The sequence below is a fragment of the Giraffa tippelskirchi genome, chromosome 2, assembly GCF_054371585.1.
Source record: "Giraffa tippelskirchi isolate mGirTip1 chromosome 2, T2T-mGirTip1v1.2.pri, whole genome shotgun sequence".
Classification (NCBI taxonomy): Eukaryota; Metazoa; Chordata; class Mammalia; order Artiodactyla; family Giraffidae; genus Giraffa; species Giraffa tippelskirchi.
The window spans coordinates 93,024,145-93,043,946 of record NC_137276.1 but is presented as its reverse complement, the minus strand read 5'-3'; the positions used below and the strand labels follow the sequence as shown (position 1 = coordinate 93,043,946).

The 19,802-nt window shown below is 46.2% G+C and overlaps 1 protein-coding gene across 3 annotated transcripts in view; it reads left to right on the top strand.

Moving 5' to 3' along the window:
- The first annotated feature begins 11,819 nt into the window (after window positions 1-11,819).
- Window positions 11,820-19,802, top strand: part of PXYLP1 (2-phosphoxylose phosphatase 1) — a 157,123-nt gene continuing 149,140 nt past the window's right edge. For 2 of the 3 annotated variants that reach the window (XM_081569663.1, XM_081569661.1), the window contains exons 1-3: window positions 11,824-11,933; window positions 12,266-12,373; window positions 13,960-14,148. The gene's annotated coding sequence lies outside the window, so the exon portion shown is untranslated. Of the gene's footprint in view, window positions 12,374-13,959; window positions 14,149-19,802 lie in introns of all 3 variants that reach the window. The other variant, XM_081569656.1, reaches the window with a different exon arrangement.

Sequence of the window (19,802 nt, the reverse complement as noted above, 5' to 3'; positions counted from 1 at the left end):
GTGTGCCTTCCCTGGCTTTCCCCTTCTAAGGACCAAGAGCTTGCAAATACTGCAATGTGAACCATGCATTAAAATTTTATACACTAATATATATTTTACTGAACTTTTTAATAACCCAGGGAGAAATGGTTTTAAATAATTCAATATGGTGTTAGCCCCCAGCTGAACTATGCTACAAGTAACCATGTATAAAATATGACACTCATATTGCATACCCTAATAGAATAAATGTTTATCTTGATAATAAGCCATTTGAATTCGAGTAATGTGGGAGTTACTGTTGCCATGGCAGGGTCTTGTTAAGGTTTTACATGAGACGTCAACAGTAATGGCAACATAAATGCATGCGTTCACCTTTTACTCTTTATAAATGAACCAAGTGGACAGTGAATGGCTTATTCATCAATAAAAGTTTTAAATGTCATTTACGAAGCAATTGAATGACTGAAGAAGTGTGTCGCCAGTGATGTATGTTCTTTCTCGAAGCCAGCTTCAGGATTTTACAGAAAGTGCAGTTTGTGGACAGAGGGTCCCCTCCCCACCCAACAGGAAGGCCATTATCAGAAGAAGGTGACTCGGCACATAGTAGGTGCTCAGGAAATTCTCATCAGACAACTCTTTAAACAACTGCCTTAAGAAGAATTTAAGAATCTGAGTGGTTTCCAAACCTGGCGATGTATCAGAACCACCTGGACTTTGCATTAGAAATACAGATTTCTAAGCCCCACCCAGACACCGAGTCAGACTCTCCAGATCTGCAGCCCAGAAATCCCATCCCAAGACCACGGTAAATTTGCCTTTCATTACATTTCTGCAAGATTTTTAGGCAGAAGATCTTAGAGTTGGAAGAAACCCTGGAGATGACCTAATCCAACCCTTAAAATCACAGAGCAAGTTTGTGGGAAAGCTGGGACCCAAATCCAGTTTTCTGGCTCCTATGCCAAAGTTCTGAAATTCTTTCCAGTAAGACTGGGCCTCCTAACTGGGGCATGTGTCCACAGGTTGAATTAGTTAGAGCTCTGCAGGTTACAAGTAAAAGAAACCTAATGAAAGCCAGTTTAACCCCTAGATTATACAGCTTCAGGTATAGCTAGATCCAGGGACTTACACAGCCCATTGGGACTTTTCCTCTAGAAAGGAATTGATTCATTCCCTAATTTTTCTCTACTAGGCCCCAAAGTTTCCAGGATGTCTCCCAGCAGTTTAGCCATTCTAGCAAGAATAGGCCTTCTCATCCTGAGACAGGAGATAGATGGGTCCCATGCTGAACAATTTCAGAATTATTATGGACAGAAACTCCATAATAACAGAAACTCCATAAAAGCAGGATGATGGAGACTGGGTCCTGCTCAGATGAGATAAAAGACCACATATTCCTCATTCTCAAAGTCAAGGAGACTTCCTCAACTACAAATGCACAGAAAGGCTTCTTAGGGGTCAAAAAGGGAGGGGGCATCACCTCATAGTAAGTCAACTACCCCAAGCCTCTTTGCTAGAATTCATCTTGGCTAAGAAATACACACACACACACACACACACACACACACACACACATACACACACATACACACACACGTGGTGGGAGGATCTTGAGATAAACCAAACATGGACTCAGAACCAGGCAAATCAAAATGACCAGCCAAAGGGGATCTGGAAGAAATGCCCCCTTAAAGTGATTCAAGCTACCATGAGGGTGCGATTCTCTCTCTGAGTCTGCCAGTGTCTAATCACATGTACTCTACTTTTTCCTCCTAATAAATACATTACTTGTTTCCTACTTTCTGTCTTTGTCAGGATTCTTTTCTGCAAACACAAGGAGCCAGGGCCTTGTCACTGACCACTGGTCTAGTGGCTAGGATTCAGTGCTCTCACTGCAACAACCCAACCTCAGTCTCTGGCCCGGTAGTGATGTCACGCTTTAAGCCGCTGCAGGCCAAGGCCACTGGACATGCATCCCAGTAGTGGAAGCAGAAGTCCTAAGACTGATGCAGATTGGTTCAGCATGGGTCACGTGTTCACTCCTGAGTAACCACTGCGCTCAGAGGAAGGAAATTTGATTTAGGAGGTCTCGCCCCCAGGACAGAGGACAGTCTGACTGTGGACAGAGAATGGGGAAGGATGGTTCTCTCAGAGAGAAACTGAGTCATCAGTACCAGAAAGGGAGGGAGACAGAAAAACAGCAGAACAGCTGTCTCCACAAGGAGACTGCGCTGGCAGGAGGTGGAGTCATAGGGAAACTCGCGCCTCTTTCTGCAGCTTCTGTTTTACTCACAGAAAGTTTAACACACAGTGTTATGTTACAACAAGCCCAGAAGTAGAGTGCAAAATTCTCATGAATTTTTAAGATGTAACAGATAATTTCAAAGAGCCCTGGAGCTGGGAGCAGGTGGTACAGGCTCACCCCGGACTCCCAGCAGCCCGAGGCAGGGCTCAGTGGATCCATGCACTGGTGAAGTCTGGGTAGGGCGGGGGAGGCTGAACTACAGAGTCTGGTCCTGATATGTGACTCTGAATTATTCATTATTTGTTCTCATGATAAATCTAGTATCTCCCCATACTGGTTATAACCATTCCATGGCAGTGCCTGTTCCTTCTCTCTCCTTGGCTGTGGGGAACAGATCTTCCTTTGGATAAAAGAATTTCAGAGGGACTTCCCTGGTTGTCCAGTGGTTAAGAATCCACCTCCCAATGCAGGGGACAAACCCTACATGTCGCAGGGCAACTAAGACCTAACACAGCCAAATAAATTAATAACTAAAAAATAATAATTTCAGAAACCACTCTCACCTCTAGCCTCAGATACTTTGCCTAGACTGAGTCCCACAAGGGCAGAAATGGGGTTCCCCAAGCCTGAGCTGAGGAGAACTAGAGGTTGAAGGTGTAGCCCTGGCCTCCCCAGGCAGGATGTGCAGTGCAGCTGTGCAATGAGGCTCCTGGCTTGCCTTTCTCTTACTTTGGCATCTGAGCTAGAGGACATGGGTGTGAGGCCATCTACTCAAGCCATGAAGTGCCAGACCCTGTTCTTGGACACTGAGCTATTAAAGATGAATACAACAGTATCTTTGTTCTCAAGCTGACCCCCTCCAAACTCCCACTAGTCTGAGAGCTGTTTTTTTTTTTGCCAGAAAGCTGGGCAGGTTCTTAAGTGTCAGGATCTCCATGTACAGTTGTGCAGGTTGAGCACTGCACCAAGGCCGCAACTGAAAGGCAGTGGGACTGAAGTCCAGTCAATACTCCTCTTGCTTATTTATGAATCCTGACCCAGGCTGTGTCTGCCTGGAGGGAAAGGTACAAAACCACCCCATGGGCTAGTGGCAACCCTCAGGGGGCCATGTTCCCAAGACCTGAGTCAGAGCTGAGGAGGAAATTGGACAGCAGAACCTTCGGGAGCCTTGAGATGCTAGCCCAAAAAACAGGATCTCCAAACCCAGCAGCAGGGAGAGGAGAGAGCAATTTTGTGTCAGTGAAAAAGGCAGAAGCCTTAGTCAGAAGCCAGAAAGAGCCTGGAAACCAAGACACATGAAGTCAGAGGAGGTGGGTGTGGGGGCAGGGCATGGGGCAATCTACCCAGGAGGGGCAGGGAAACTGCCCATTGGCTCTCTGCCCCATCCTGGGCCCTCTCCTGCCCTGCTCAGTGCTCCAAGGACTGCCTTCCCAGCCCCTCTTGCCCTCTGGCTGCTGGGCAGTGCTCTGTGCAAACTCCAGCCCTGGCCGCATGCCCTTCCCTTCATCTCCATCAGCCCCACTGTTTCAGAACTCAATCCAGGGGGCACCTGGTCGAGGGCAGCGTTTCTAGCTCAGAGCAGACAGGACATCTCTCCCCTGGTCCCCATGGTCCCCCATGCTTCCCTATAGCAACAGACAGGCAGTATTGTTGTAAATTGTAAATGGACTGATCTGTCAGTCTCCTCCCCACCACCCAGCAGGGGAGAGAGGCCCAGTTTCTTTGAGGAGAGTCTGAATGACAAGATTTCTCAGCAAAGCTGTCTGTCAATAAATTTTAGATTTCAGAAACTGCCATGGAACGCAGAATTGTCACAGTCCCCACCTCAAACATTTTCATCACACAAAAAGCTCCATTTACTGCTTTGGAGTTTTTAGCACATGCACCATCAAGAAGCACAGAGGAACTTGTAAGGAAAGATGCCAGCCACCCTCCCAGGCTCCTAATGGGGCCACTCTGAATTCTTCCAGCTGCTCTGCTGGTGGTTCACTCTGTATCTCAAGACAGTATGACTTTAACACGCTTTCTAGAATGATCAATTTTAGATATGGTCTATTAATCAGCTTCCTGATTAATCTGAGTTCAGATACTCATGTGCATTCCTTGTTTGGATGACTATGAAAGTATAAATACTGCTTTTATATTTCTACTTCTAAACCCATCATCCTTCCCCACTGCCTTTTGACTTTCCCTTGGTGAGATGAAAAATATTAATTTCCCTCTTTATTCCTTCCTCCCAGCCCTGCTAAGCCTTACCTTATTTTTTCAAGATTGATGTTCTGTTCCACAACTATAAATAACGTTTTTGTTCTTTGTTTACAGGCTGAGTCTAAAAATTGAAAATGGAGGAGCAGTTTTTGCATGACTGATTAGGCCAATGCTGATGGTGTTTCAGCCAGTCACTGTAACAACATACTGTAAGCACACTGTCTTTCCTGTAAGCCTTTTGTTTGTCCTGGAATTTCTGCTTGCTTTTCTTTTCTTTGTACTATTTGTCTATTTCATAGCCTCACTTTTATTTCCAAACTTTCGTTCATAACAGATACTGTAATGAGCAGAGAATTATGCTGAAAAGATTCAATCGCTAACCAACCCCATTTAATTCAATATATGGGGATGATTCATAGCAGATAGTCACCAGAATGGACAAAGCACTAGCCCCCAAAGCCAGGGGCAGATGGTAGAAGCCCCTCTGTTGTGCCAGGTAGTAACTCCTGGAGTCTGGATCTGCATCATGGTAAGGTTCAGCTGCCAGGAAGAGGCTGGTCAGGGAAGAAGGGTGGCTCATGTTAGCTGCTATTTAACAACAGTTCAGGAGTACTTAAACGCACATCCTGGCTAAACATCAGGCCTGCCAACGAGTCATTTTCCCCTAAGTCCTCTAGCCATCAGCTTCATCTGCACTGGCTACTTTCTGGGCTTGCTGCCCAGCAGCCATTCTGACATCCCCTGCCCAGCTGTGCTACAGGTGATCCCCTGTGACCAAATCCCACATCTCGTTTCTTGGTTGACCCCCATGTTCTGCTAAATATAAAGCTCAGTGTTGTCATATGATATTCAGATCAGGGGATGATATTAAACATACTTAACCACCAAGTAATTCAGAAATTTTGGTTACTCAATATCTTGTTACAAAGTCACACAAAGATTTTGCTGCTTGAAAATCTCGCTTATATAAATTGACATCAGTGACACCACAGTTGAAGAATTACTCTATTTTCAATAGCTTGAAAACCAGCAAACAAGAGAGGGGTTCTCGGGACTTCCCTGGAAGTCCAGGGGTTAAGACTCCCCACTTCCACTGTAGGGGGCACAGGTTTGATCCCTGATCAGGGAACTAACCAGGGATCTGCATGCTGTGTGGCATGGCCAAAAAAAAAAAGAGAGAGAGAGAAATGGGTTCTCAGCAGTCAATCCATAGGTGGAAACTCTCATCCTTCTCTCAGGATGCCTCACCTACTAGGAGCGAGGCAGGACTATCCAGTACGTCAGCAACACCGTTTTCAATTTGGATATCAAATACCAGATGATTAACTATGTTCTTGCTATTGAACTAAAAACTAAAGTGCAACAGAAGTTCTAAAATGGTCTTTCTGCATTCCAGTGGATTGTCTTAGACCATCCCTGAGTGCCCAGTTCCTACTTTAGGCGCCAATGGTTTATTAACAAGCATTTACTGAATGTCTTATGTGGTTCAATTTCCCATTCTCTGGGAACTCGCTGTTTAGAAGAGCATATAGGCCAGAGAACAGACCATTATAACACAGTGATCAGTGATGTGGCAAAGGGAACACAAATGACCGTGGGAGCACTACAGAGAAACTTCTCCCAAAAAAAGGAAAGCATAAACAGTCGCTTAGATGGGTGTACAGGTAAGTGGTTGGATGGGTAGACGGATGAATGGATGGATTAATAGATAGGTAGGTTGACAGTAGGCGAATAGGTGGATGGATGGAGGAGTGAGTAGATGAATGGGTTAATCGGTGGGTGGGTCTAGGAATGCACGTATGGGTGAGGTGACATCACAGAGTTGAGTGGGGATGAGAATGCAGTCGTGATTCTTCTAGAGTGTGACAGGCAGCACCCTCAACCTAGTCATCTCTGTATTCCAGGGCCTAGCACAGGCCTGATACATGATAAGTATTCAAGAAATGTTTGGCAAGTACGTGACTCCATGAGAATTAATGAACACCAGCCAGTTCAAAGAGTTCAGCCAAATCTCATCCCCTTTTTGCCTCAGTTTCTTGTGTAAATCAGATATGAAGAGACCTGCCACAGGAATTTCTAATGTTATTGGTGCTAGAGAAGGGAGAATGGGCTTGGGGACCTGTTTTAGATTCACCATGTGACAGACCACAGGCCACCAGCATCTTTTACTTCATCCACTTTAACCCCTCACATCTTTTCCCTCTCTGAAGCACTTCACACACATTATCTTATTCAATACTGAGACAAATGTTATTATAATTATGCCTCATGAAAAGATGAGGTGACTGAGGCTCAGAGAGGGTAAGAAATTTTGAAGTTGGATCCATTGGTGTTGAAATCCTGGCTCTACTATGTAAACTTGGGCAAGTCACTTCACCTCTTGGAACCCCTCAAAAATGTAAAGATGAAATGGGATAAAACATTTAAAGTGTTCAGTCTACAGGAGATAATTAAAAGTGGTTTTCTTTGTTGGAAGCCAGGAAGGTGCAGAAATGAGATTCCGCACTTTTTACCAACCATGCTGGTAACTTGAAGTCAACAAGAAAGATTAAAGTTCTGCTGAGGCTGCTGCTGCTGCTGCTGCTGCTGCTGCTGTTAAGTCGCTTCAGTCATGTCCGACTCGGTGCGACCCCATAGACGGCAGCCCACTAGGCGCCGCCGTCCCTGGGACTCTCCGGGCAAGAACACTGGAGTGGGTTGCCATTTCCTTCTCCAATGCATGAAAGTGAAAAGTGAAAGTGAAGTTGCTCAGTCGTGTCTGACTCTTCGCGACCGCATGGACTGCAGCCTACCAGGCTCCCCCGGCCAAGGGATTTTCCAGGCAAGAGGACTGGAGTGGGGTGCCATTGCCTTCTCCGTCTGCTTCAATTATACGTGAGGAAGATTTCAGTAACACATTTCGAAACTTGTGATGTTTAGAATAACTAAAATAATCAATGAGCTTCTGTACCTACCCCAGCCCTAAGGTAATGGGGTTCACTAGTCATTTGAAAACAAGTTTCTCTAGTCTGGTGGCTAAGCCACCTCTTACGCGACCCTTTTGTGCTATTTCTTCCCCCCGCTTGCCCCCTGGTGGTGAATGTAGGCACAACAGGTTCAGTATCTCACCAGCGTTCCGTTTAAGCCTGCCCCGCTCGCGGCTGCTGCCAGATGCCGTCTAGCGGCTATAGTTACCACTGCAGCTCAGGAAAGGAGTTTGTGCTACGGAAACGATTGACTGTCCCTTGCCCGAACCTCACTTCCGGATTTGGTCCCTCACTGGCTGTGGGACCTTGGGCATCTCGTTTAACTTTCCCGAACGTTCGTTTCCGCATCAACAGGATGGGTACTACACCTACCTCAGAGAGTTTTCCTGGTGAATAAGATAACTGAGGCACAACTCCTAACAAAAGGTAGATGTGCCATGAAATTTAGCTCTTCTTCTAATAAAATGAAAAAGTTAAATAGCATGATTGAATTATCACAAACTTGCTTACTGATTTCATGGCAGAATAATGGGCCACAGGGCAGGGCAGTTTTGAGAACAGGGGAAGGAGGGAAAAGGAGATTGTTAGGAAAACCCAGGGCTTCGAGCACAGCTGGGGAATGTAGGTGCAGAGTGGGGAAGACATTCAAGACCCAGCCAGTGACCTTGAGACGTGACCTCTAATTGTGTTTTTAGGACACAGGCATGTGAATATCACAGGACACAGCAGAATCCAAGACATGAATGGCAGCAAGTGTTCCAAGAAGGAATATGGGCCAGGCCAATCATGCAGGGCTCCCTGGAGCTGGGGATATTTAAGCTGGGATGGGATTTGAAGAATAAAGAAGGGCTCTAGGGGTATTCCAAATCAGAGAGGGGAGGAAGGATGAAACAGAGCAAAGGGTTCAGCATCTTCATGAAGGAGACCAGCAAGAGCGAAGGCAGGAGCAGGAGGTCAGATCAGACCACCTTGGGGCCAGGAGCTTCACCTGGGCCCTCTGGATGGGGAGAAGCCAGTGCAAATGTTCAAACAGGAGCTGGCATTCGCAGACACTGTGCCCAGCTGCTTAACTTGGCATCTCTGTATAGGATGGATGGAAAGAAGAAAGACTAGATTTGGTCAAATGCACAAAGAATTCAAAATTACAATCCCTGAACCTGGTGTTAGGGAGGAAAAACAAAGGGACACAGCTGTCTCCTGGCACTTCTACTTTACAGCAGGCTCTGCTGGGCCTACTGCTGACTGTAATTCTTTTATACTTGGCTGGAAACCCCTGTGCAAGGCTGCAGCTGCCTCCTCAGGGGCAGCCAAGCAGCAATCCCTCCCTGCCGCACTGTGACAGCAGCTTCTATCACCTTGAGGCAGTGGGACCTGATGCAGGGACAGTCCTAGCCCAGCTGAGCATCAGGGTCATCTGGGAGACCTGGGGCCCTCATGGAAACACAGACTCCCAGCTCCAGCTCCAAGCAACTGAAGCAGAATCTCTGGGGTTTGGCCCTAGACTCAGAATTCCTTTTTTTTTTTTTGGCCCAGTCATGCAACATGTGGGTTCTTAGTTCCCAAGCAGGGATTGAACCCATGCCCCTTGCATTGGTAGCATGAGTCTTAACCACTAGACTACCAGGGAATTCCCTGGACTTAGAATTTTTTCTCTTTAAGTATCCTAGAATACAAAGTTAGTGTTACTTTTTTTTAAAGTTTACTTATTTTTGGCTGTGCTGGGTCTTTGTTGCTGCGTGGGCTACTCTCTAGTTGCAGTGCGAGGGCTTCTCATTATGGTGGTTTCTCTTGTTGTCGATCACGGGTTCTAGGGCACGAGGGCTTCAGCAGTTGTGGTTCCCAGGCTCTAGAGCACAGGCTCTGTAGTTGTGGCACTCAGACTTAGTTACTCTGTGGTATGTGAGATTTTCCCAGATCAGGGATCGAACCCATGTCGTCTGCATTGGCAGGCAGATTCTTTACCACACTGAGCCATGCCAGAAGCCCCCTAGACTCAGAATTCTAAACATCTCTGCAGGTGATGGACATCCTTATCCAGGCTCAGGATACCTGGTGAGCAGGGAACAAGCAGCGATTTGGAGTCAGACAGACTCAGGTCAGTCCCAGGCTCATTCCTTTCAAGCTGTGCTGCTCTGGTTTCTCTGGGCAAGTCATTTCACCACTCAGAGTGCCAGTGTCCCACCCACAAAATTGGCATGGAAAACTCTCCCAGAGGATGATGGAGGCTGTCAGCAGGGAGTCAGGCACACAGCAGGTAGTTAGTAGATGAAAGATTAAACCTGCACATGCCCGGGGACCCTGACTGTCCTTACTTACTCTCCATACTCTACATAGCCTGTGAATTGATAATTTAGTCTCCCCAAGAAGAAGTGGCTGGAAATGACTTTGGAGGAAAAGAGGGAAGTCCCCTGGAAGGGCCTGATGCAGCAGATCTCAAAAGCAAATGTTGAGATTTGGCCTGGCTTTCCCGTTGGGTGTGACACCATCCCATCTGGCTGGACCTGGAAGAAATGGTGGGGCAGCCAGGGCTTGTCCCTAGGGCCTCACGTCCCTTCAGGGGCTCCTCTTCCCTTTGCTCAAGCAGGCTCCCAGGCTCCCTCACCAGTGCAAGCGTGTGCATTCATTCTTTTTTGGTTTTGTTTAAATGTGGTTCAATTATCACTGCTGACACACCTCATTAACATGAAATTCTTCACCGTACATACTAATCGCAGTAAAGTTACCGCCTCCTTTCCGTGGGGGTGGGGAGAATGAAAACTACTCTGGAAGATAACTTTCACTGAAATCTAACCAAACTTTGTTAAAGGGACTGTGACAAGATTATAAATGATACAAAAAATGACATTTTAACATTTGGCCGTCAACTTAAGAAAATGGTTTGCTTATATAAATTCTTGTTTCATTTTTGGCTGTGCTGGATCTTCACTGCTGTGTATGGACTTTCTCTAGTTGTGGAGACTGGGGGCTACTCGTCCTTGCTTCTCATTGCAGTGGTTTCTCTTGTTGTGGAGCACAGGTTATAGGCACATAGTCTTCAGTAGATGTGGTGCATGGGCTTAGTTGCTCTGTGGCATGTGGGATCTTCCCAGACCCTAGGGCTCAAGGGCTCAAACCCGTGTCCCCCTCGCTAGCAGGCAGATTCTTAACCACAGGACCACCAGGCAAGTCCCAATTTTTGTAATTTGTAATAATTCTACTGTCACAGCTCCCAGGCACCTTCACCTCTTCGTCTCTCCTTTCACCTCAGGCTTAGCTCCCAGGATCACTGCCTGTATTCAGCAGTTTCCCAGCACCCCGGGACCCCAAGGGCCATGGGTGGTTGTGGAGTGACAGTTTAAGGTGACCTGAACCAGGGGCTAGAGGCAGTGTGCATCCTGAGATACAGTGAGGATCTGATCACTGGCTGGGTGTAAGAAGACAGGAGGGAATTGAACATGATCAACCCTAAATATTCTTTGGAAGGACTGAGGCTGAAGCTGAAGCTCTAATACTTTGGTTACCTGATTCGAAGAACTGACTCATTAGAAAAGACCTTGATGCTGGGAAAGATTGAGGGCAGGAGGAGAAGGGGACAACAGAGGATGAGCTGGTTGGATGGCATCACCGACTCAAGGGACATGAGTTTGGGTAAACTCCTGGAGACACCGAAAGACAGGGAAGGCTGGCGTGCTGCAGTCCATGGGGTCACAGAGAGTCAGACATGACTGAGCAACTGAACAACCACCACTTCTGGTCTGGACAGGGGAAAGCCAGGAAGGGAATGGGGTGGGAGGGGTGTTAAGACACACAGGAGAAGGACCAGGTTTGGGATGGGAGAAGGTCATTAACTTCTCAATGGGCAAGAGGAGAAGGGATATATCAGGATTCCTGTTGACTCCCAAACTCAGCAGATTCAATAGGGACTTACACACACGTGCAGTGCTCTGTTCTCTATGTATGTTTTCTACTCCCATAAAAGAAGTCAAATGAGCATGCAGGGCAGGTGTTGAGGCGCTACCAAGTTATCCAGGATCCAGACCACTCTCATCATTTGCGATCTACCCCCCGGAACCTATCCTTGAAGTCAGGTCATGATCCAAGTTGGCAGTGGAGTCAGACATGACATCTCCCTCCGGTCAGTGAAAAGGAGGAAGGGGGAACGGTAGACAGGAGGTGACCCCAAGTGAAGTCTTCCCCACCACCACCCCGTTCTGCAGCGTGATGAGTTCACCTCAACTGGACCAAGTCATGGGGCCACAACCACAGGCAGGGGAGGCTGGGAAATACCATCTTTTTTTGTGGGCAACAAAGTATCCAGGTAATTATCAGTGATCCCTTACTAGGTAAAAAGAGGAGAGTAAATGCAACCCGCAGTCTCCGTCATAATCATCTTCCCCAAGATGCCAGAACTTTGCAAGGAGAGGAGTGGCGTCAGAAATGATGATTATGACACCAGCATTGCTCAGCGAGATCACCCAGAGAGGGAAGATGCCTGGAGAGTCCAGTAGAACTACTCTTTCAGGGGCGGGCCGGGAAGAGCTGAGATTGCAGCTGAGGTGGGGTCATGAAGCCCTAGGACCCGGGCCGGGAGCGCCGGGCGAGTTCCCGGAACTCAGGGGAGAGAGAGGGGAGTGACTGCGGGGTGGCCGCTAGATGTCGCTGCAGAGAGGTCGCCCGCGGTGTGAGCCGAGCCGGTTTCGGCGGAGCGGAGACCGCGGCGGGGGCCCGCTGGGAGAGCTGGGGCTCTGGGACCTGGACCATGAGCAGAGACGACTCTTCCAGATCTTGGCTGAGGACAAGAGGAGAAAGATAGGGCAGCAGCTGGAAATGGATCACGAGATTTAAAGAGGGCTTGGGTTTGTTTTTGTTTTCTTTACCTCTCCCAAAGACTGAAAGAGAATTAAGTCTTTAAATCCAGATCCAAAGAAGTCATTGGAGATAATAGTTGAAATCCAGAGAAAGAGGAGAAAAGTAGAGGAGTGAGGAGGCAGAAGAGGTGAGAATTGCAGATTCGGGCGGTTTTATTCGAGGAAAAGGAGGCATCTCTTCTACTGAGGGAGACGGACTGCCGAAGGGGCTGGGCGTGGCGGAGAGGGCAAGCGAGGCAGGGGTCCCAGATTAAAGACTGGTTTCTAAAATCAAAACTGGAACTTCAAGTGGAGGTCCACTGGTTGGGATTCCACTTCCAATGCCGATGACACGGGTTCCATCCCTGATCAGGGAACTAAAATCCCACATGCCACACTACAATAAAAATCATATAAATAATTAAAATCAAAACTGGCTGTGGCTCCTTCCCCACCACCACCCTCCCCCCTCATCCCAGAGGGTCAGAGGCGGGAGGAGTTTCTCTTCTTCCCCTCCTCCTGGCAGAGGCTGCGGCACCGCAGGGACTCACAGGAGGTACCTCGTTGCTTACCCAGAATATGTGGTCTTTGGCCACGATGTAAAAGGAAGACTGGATGTAGGTGTAGAGTCTGGGGAGGGCTACGCTGCTCTGAAAAAGAAGTGGGGAGGGGTGTTGCCACTGCCGGGCTGTGAACAAAAGCAAAGCAGAGGGGAAGGGAAGGACTTCCCTGGCGGTCCAGTGGTTAAGACCCTGTACTTCCAATGCAAGGGGCGCGGCTTCCATCCCTGGTTGGGAGACTAAAGATCCTGCATGCCCTGTGGTGCAGCCAAAACAAACAAATCCAAAAAAGCGGAGGGCAAAGAAGAATGGTGCCCTGGAGACATGTTCTAATTGGCAAAAGTGGCTGAGGGAATTTTATGAACAGGAAATTCTAATGTTCCATTTTGGGTCAGACACTACTGAAGTGACTTAGCACAGCTCAATAGTTGATTTACAGTGTTGTGTTAGTTTCAGGAGTACAGCAGAGTGATTCAGTTATGAAGTGTTAGTCATTCAATTGTGTCTGATTCTCTGTGACCCCATGGAGGGAGGAGCCTGGTGGTCTGCTGTAGACCGCCAGGCTCCTCCGTCCATGGAATTCTCCAGGCAAGAATACTGGAGTGGGTAACTATGCCCTACTCCAGGAAATCTTCCCGACCCAGGGGTCAAACCCACATCTCCTGCATTGCAGGCAGATTCTTTACCATCTGAATCACCAGGGAAGGCCCTGATTCAGTTGTACAGGTACCTATATTCATTCTTTTGACAGACATAACTAATGGATCATTGCACTCTTCTCTAGTGAACCTTGAAGCGGTCTCAACCGTTTTCCTGGGAAGTCACCACCAATGGATTAGATCAGAGGTCAAAAAGTATGGTCTGCAGGCAAATCTGACGCTCTGCCTGTTTCTCTAAGTAAAGTATTATTGGTGCACAAACACACCTGCTCATTTACTTACTGTCTGTGACTGTTTTCCTGCTACAAGGGCAGACGTGCATAATTGTGACAGAGCTGGTATAGCCCAGAAAGCCTCAAATATTTACTCTCTACCTCTGAAGGAAAATGTAGCTTGATCAGAATCTGTATGAGAGATTAAACACAGTTGATCTCCTTGGATTCAAGGAATACTCTGCTCAAGACTAACTGAATTTTTTAAAATTTTTTCCTATTTTTGTTTTCAACATTGAAAAAGTGTGCCTGCATGCTAAGTCGCTTCAGTTGTGTCTGACTCTTTGCAACCCCATGGACTACAGGCCACCAGGCTCCTCTGTCCATGGACTTCTCCATGCAAGAATACTGGTGTGGGTTGCCATGCCCTAATCCAGGGGATCTTCCCCACCCAGGGATCAAACCCGCCTCTCTACATCTCCTGAATTGGCAGGTGCGTTCTTTTTTTTTTTTTTTTAATTAGTTTATTTTCTATTTTTTAACTTGACAATATTGTATTAGCTGAGTCACCTGGGAAGCCTGAAAAAGTGTGACAAAGTAAATTGTCAAAAGTGCACTGTTTTTCAATGTACAACCAATAGATTTTCACATATGAATATATTCATGTAGCCACCACCCAGATCATGACAAAGTATTGAGTTGACTAAAAAGTTCTGTTGGGTTTTCTCGAAGGAGTTTTTAAAAACCCTGAATGAACTTTTTGGCTAACTCAATACATGTCCAGCTCCCAGAAGGTTCCTTTGCACACCTTCTCAGTCAGTATTCCCCATCTGGAGGTCACCTCTACTCTGACCTCTATGACTTGTTATTTTGCCTCTTCTTGAACTTCATGTGGATGGAATGATACAGTATGAGCCTTTTGTGTCTCTTTTCATTCATTGTATGTCAATAAGATTCATCTGTGTTGCTGCATGTATCACTACTTTGTTCTTCTTTCTTGCTGTGTAATATTTTATTGTATGGATATCCACAGTGTTTTATCCATTGTTCTGTTGATGGACACTTGGGTTTTTGGCTATAAAGGAAAAGGTTAGGATGAACATTCTTTTGTGGGATGTATGCGTTCATTTCTCTTTATTATAGACCTAGAAATGGAATTTCTGGATCATGGAGAGTTTATCTTTAGCAAATACTCCCCAAATTGAATCAGTTTATGAAAGAAAGTGAATGTGTTAGCCACTCAGTCGTGTTCGACTCTTTGTGAGTCCCATGGGCCGAAGCCCCCCAGACCCCTCCATCCATGGGATTCTCAATTTATACTTATGTGCAAAACTGCACTTAAACAGCATGGAAACCTTAGTCGCTGGAGGGATGGCTCCTATGGAAGAACACTGAGGTGTTATTGAATAAATAAGGGAAATGGCAGAACCAGTGGTCCTGGAGATCATAGCAAGAAGGTGGTCGTGCTCACCTGGTACAAATGTGGATCAACTGGATGTCATTAATGCAATACAAAATAGACTATGCCTCCTTGGGCCACCGGCACCTGAGGAGTCCAGATTCCAGCTGGTCTGGGATTCTCAGGCCATTCAGGATGATGCCTTTCAACACTGGCTCACATAACCATACTCACAGGAGACTGATGTACCCCCCTTCCCATGGAAGGGGGTATATTCACAGAGTGGGCTTCTGATCTGGAGTCAGGAAGATTCTGAAGGAGTCAGTGGGCTTAGAAGGTAACATTTTAATCATTCAGCTGCTTAGGAAGCATGAGCCTTTAACCAGAGAAATCTAAAATAACCTCCCACCCCATGGCTAAGTTTCCTCTCTATGGCAGGTCTGTCCAGGACCCTCTCTCCAGGTCTCCCTTCCTTGGATAATAGCATAGTTTTCTGCCTGAGGCCCTGGTTTTCTCTGCCACTTAGTCTCCCTCTGCTGCTGCTTCTTGAGCTGGGTTCATGTCCTTGAATTACCTATAGTCTCTCTGTGCTACTCTGGAGAGCCCACAAGACATCCCCTGTGGATTTCATTCATCAGATCTTAGGGTTTGGGGACTTGATTTTGTACTTGCCATGAGCTTGGTTTAGGACACACTGAATTTCTGTCCCATTTAGGACATGGGAGTCCAGCAGGAAAATTGACACACAAGTCAAGGGCTTAGGAAATCTAGTTGGACCAGGATTCAGATTTGGTAAAAGAAACGGCTGAGATCACTCAGGGTACATAAAGGGGAACAGTTGGAAGTTAACCTTGGGGAACACATCAGAATTTTAGGGCAGAACCAGTAGAGGAACAGAACCTAGAAAGAACGATACACTTTTAAAAAATAAGAACATACTCATCAATCTTGCCAACATGTCTTAATTATTCAATGCACTTGATTATTTGCTCAGAAGGCTTTGCGTGTTATTAGTATTGGTACCTAGAAAAGCTTCTCTGTGAATTAGGCATCAGAAGGACTTGGGACCTGATGACCACTCTGAGACCTCTGAGAGTCCACTCTGACTACAACCATCTCACAGAGTGATTTGAGGAAATCTCTTGGATTCTGGTCCCCAAGACTGGAGAGCAAAGTTTACTTGGACATCCCCCAGCAAGGCTGAGATGTGTGATTGCATAAATGAGAGCTCCAGAGCAGTGAGGACTTGCTGCTTGAGGGAAAGTACCCAGCTTTGTGTGAAGAACAAAGATTTACTATGTGAAGACACAAGCCATGTCTGCCTAATCTCCATGTTTCCATTACAACATCTAACTCTGTTTGGTGCTCCTTAAATACTTGTTGGATGGACGGATGGATGAACAGATGAATGGATGGGTGGATAAGTGGATGGATGTTTGAGTGGATGGATGGATTGGGTGGATTAAAGGATGGATGAGGGGATAAATGGAGGGCAGAGAGAGGTTTTAGTCACCTGTTTTCCAATATGGTTAGAATATGCCTTACTCCTCTCCCACAGTCCAAACAAGCAGGACCCACCAAGAAAACATAGAAGCCCTTTACTTAATATTTTTAACTTCAGGGATGATACAGATTTTGTTTCCAAACCTGATGTTTATGTTTACTCAACAAAAACATTGCATGTGTGGAACTCAAACCTAACAAAAAATAAGGTTGAGGGATTAATAATAAATGTGAGTATAAAACTTCTAATACATTTATTAATATATAACCTCTAAAAGAGCAATAGAGTACCACTCAAAAAAAGAAAAGCCCAACATCTTAATGGCATTTGAAACATTTTAGGTTAGCAATAACCTAATATATAATTAATTCACAAGAAATACTTTCAGAATCTACTTCTCTGACATTTCAGAAAGATTCTTGTATATCTGCTTGCCTTACTGAAAATATTGTGCCTGAAAAGCACTGTTTTTCATGTGCTTCATTCCCTGTGCAAATATTCACATCTTTCTGACATTATGAGCAGGGTCTCCAAGTCATGTCTGGAGTGACACACCATTTGTCCTGGCTCCATTCTAATGGGGCTCCTGAGTGTGGGGAGGGGACTCAGGAGTCCAGCCACATGGATCAGCCTTTTGAACTAGAGGGATGCAATTGGGGAAGAATTCCTGTACCTGCCACACCTATTCCACAGGGCTTCTGGGAGAATCCCTGAAGAAAAATAGATGAGAGACTCTTAGTCACTTTCCAGGCCCTATGTAGCTTCTGTGCAGTTTATGTTGTGGGTATTGGAAGAGGATCATCCTTCCAGACTGACTCTTACTCTCAGGTCAGATGATGTCACTCACCTGCTCAAAGGGCTCAGGCCTGTCCTCTCACATGGCCAGTGTAAAAAAGCCCTCCCCATGGCCTGCAAAGCCATCTGTGATCTGACCCCCCTCCCATCTCTCTGAGCTCAGCTATTACAATACTTCCTGTACCAACTGGGCTACAACCTGCCAAACTTGATCCCACCCCAGGACCTCTGGACTTGCGATTCCCTCTGCCTGGAATGCTCCTCCTTCTAATATGCCCACTTCTTCAATTCTCTGCTCAAAGCTCCATCCTCACAGACAACCTTACTCTTCAGCCCTGTCTAAAATACCATCCACCTCCTCCTCTATTCTCTTGCCTTAATTTCTTTTTCTTCATGGCAGTAATTTATTAATATTCTTATTTCTGTCTCCTCCACCAGAAAGGAATGTCCATGAAGGCAGCAAACTGTCTGTCTTGTGTCCATGGCACTAAGAACATGCATAGGTGCTTGTAATCGTTTTCTATTGCTGTGCAACAACTCATCACAAAGCTAGTGGCTTAAAACAACACACACTTACTATCTTAGTGTTTGTGTGTGTCAAGAATCCAGGTGTGGCTTAGCTGAGTCTTCCTCTCCAGGATTTCTCATGAGGCTGCAGTCAAGGAGTTGGCCAGGAATGGAGTCTCATCTGAAGGTATGATTGGGGAGGAAGCTACTTTCAAGCTCACATGGTTGTTGGTAGGATTCAGTTCCTTGTGGATTGTTGGAATGAGGCGCTCACTTCCTTTCTGGCTGTTAGTGAAGTGGGCCCTCAGTTGTCAGAGGGTCTCTCCATAGTATAGTTCACTATATGGCATCTTGCTTCATCAAAATCATCAGTTAACAAGGCAGAAGTTATGTTTTATGTAACATAATTACAGAAGTGTCACCTCCTTTGCCATTTTCTACTGGTTAGAAGCAAGTCACAGGTCATACCCTTATTCATACAAGAGTGTGGATATCAGGAGGTAGGGATCACCGGAGGGTATTTTAGAGTCTATCTGCCACATTACTTGCTTCAGTTCAGTGCAGTCGCTCAGTCGTGTCCGACTCTGCGACCCCATGGACTGCAGCACGCCAGGCTTCCCTGTCCATCACCAACTCCTGGAGCTTGCTCAAACTCATGTCCATTGAACTGGTGATGCCATCCAACCATCTCATCCTCTGTCATCCCCTCCTCCTCCTATCTTCAATCTTTCCCAGCATCAGGGTTTTTTCCAGTGAGTCAGTTGTTTGCATCAGGTGGCCAAAGTATTGGCATTTCAGCTTCAACATCAGTCCTTCCAATGAATATTCAGGACTGATTATCTTTAGTATTGACTGGTTTGATCTCCTTGCTATCCAAGGGACTTGCAAGAGTCTTCTCCAACACCACAGTTCAAAAGCATCAATTCTTCGGCACTCAGCCTTCCTTGTGATCCAACTCTCACATTACTTGCTTAGTAAATACCAAATATTACTAAATCCCATGCTAAAATGTGGTACTGGGCAGGAGAGCTGTAACATTTAAGCTTTTTGCAATTCCTCTCGTACAATATAGAACTTCTGTGAAATTGAGTTGTTTGTCTTTTTTTCCCCCTCAGCTTCCTTCTAATGCTTTGTGATTAGCCTGGTCTGCTAGCTTGTGTAGACTGCCCCAGGTTTTGAGGACTCACTCAAGAGAAGTGACCCCCACACACCCAGGCCCTCCAGGAACCTACAACCCAAAAATCACCATTCACAGAACTTATTCTTTATCTGCCAGGATCTCTGGAATTAATGACTTGTATCTTATTTATTCCATGCTGGAAGTGGTGTTCTTCTTGAATGGGCACTTTGCATTTATGAGGTCTTGCAGCTAGCCAAGTTAATAATGCATCTAATGAAAAAGAAAGAAAGAAGCATGGTTCAGTTGAATAGATCTTATTAATATGATTCAATTTTAAAAGGGCCATTACTTCAGAGTCTTCATGTCTGGGATGCCATTAAAGAAATTCTTTTTTCAGAGTCCCCATGACAACAGAGAGATCCCCCCCGCCTCCCACACACACATGTACTCCCTCGAATCAATTACAGATTTGTCCATGTAAGGTACTGGAACATATCCAGCTTATTGGGAATTCTTTTTTGCCTCCTTGGCAAAAGCTCCAACTTGTCCAAAGTGAGCAGGAATCTCAAATTCATCAATATTTACTGATTAAGTCATCACCATTCATTAACAGGGACTTGATCAGCAGACATTTATTGATTGCCAGGCATGTGCACGGCACTCTGGGGAATTCAGAGCCATCACTATCTGAGCAGCTCACAGGCCCACTGCAGTGACCAGCCATAACCACAGGAAGCAGCAGGAGCTGAGTGGGGTCCACCTCTGGGTAGCACAGACCCTGCTCAGGCACTTGGGATCTGCACAAATGACCTTGCTGGAGAA